Raw genomic sequence first — 1459 nt, forward strand, 5'->3', positions numbered from 1 at the left:
AAAGAGTGCCAAATAGATAAATATAAAAGAATTGGTCCATTTTAGAGATCATGAGAAACACTTTTGTGATACTACTGATTTCCATGATTATTTCGAGTTTCTCTAATTGCTCTGTGGGTAGGACCCAGGAAGGAGAATAGTGGAATTGATCTTAGATTAGGCTTTGATCACAACAGCTTTAGAACAAAGATAAAGAGAAAATGAACTTGAAGGAGCTGGTAAGAGTGTGGCTGACTTTCATGTACAATGGGGTCTAGTTTTATCTATTCCCCACCCTGACACCCACCTCTGATTATTTTGAAGCAAATCTTGGAATCATATATCACCTATAAATGTTTTATTGTTTCTCTCTAAAGGATAAGAACTATGTTTAACATACCAAAACACTATTGTCACATCTAAAAATACTTAATTTCTTAAAATCATGAAATATCCAGTGTCAATTTTCCAATTATCTTATATAAATATTATAATACATTTTCAGCACCTATTTGTTTGAATAAGGATTTAAATAAGATCCACACATTGGGGTTGCTTGATAATATCTCTTGTCTCTTTTAAGTAGTAGAGTTCTATTCCATTTTTTTTACTCTTCAAATTTATTTATTGAAGAAACTAGGTCATTTGTCTCATAGAATATCCTAATGTCTGGATTTGAATGATTGCAACACAGAAGTATCATTTGATATGTTCCTTTGCCTTCTGTATTTCCAGTAAATAGATAGTTGAACATAAATAATTGATAAGATTCAGGTATAATCTGGCTCTCTTTATGAGATTATTAGCAGCTGTTAATGTTAAAGGTTTAGATCCATTAATTAAAGTTCAAAAGGTGATATTATAATTGTAACATTTCGTCTTCATTTATTATATGGAATACATCTATAAAGAGAAACTTCACCGTGGTTACCCTGAGATACACTTTATTTTGGAGAGACAGGAAAAATATTGATTCCTTCTATTTACCAACTTTTTTTAAATTAAGTTTACTGGGGTAACATTGGTTAATACAATTATATAATTTTCAGGTGTACATTATAATTTGACATCTGTATACTCTATTGTTTGTTTACCACCCAAAGTCCAGTTTCCTTCAGCTACCATATATTTGATCCACTTTACCCACTTCACCCTCCTCCTACCCCCATAAATTTGACCCTCTTTACCCTGTCTACCTCCCCCCTGCCCCCACCACCTACCCTCTTGTAACCACTAGTCTATAGTCCATGTCTGTGAGTCTCTGTTTGTTTGTCCTGTTCATTTGGTGCTTTTTGGTTTATATCCCACATATAAATGATATCATGTGATTTTCAACTTTTTCTGTCTGGCTTATTTTGCTTAGCATGATTATCTCGAGGTCCATCCATATCGTTGCAAATGGCAGTATTTCATCTCTTCTTGTGGCTGAGTAATGTTCCATTGTATATATGTACCACAGCTTCTTTAGCCAATCATCTCT

The sequence above is a fragment of the Pteropus alecto genome, unplaced genomic scaffold, assembly GCF_000325575.1.
Source record: "Pteropus alecto unplaced genomic scaffold, ASM32557v1 scaffold403, whole genome shotgun sequence".
In the NCBI taxonomy this organism is placed as follows: domain Eukaryota; kingdom Metazoa; phylum Chordata; class Mammalia; order Chiroptera; family Pteropodidae; genus Pteropus; species Pteropus alecto.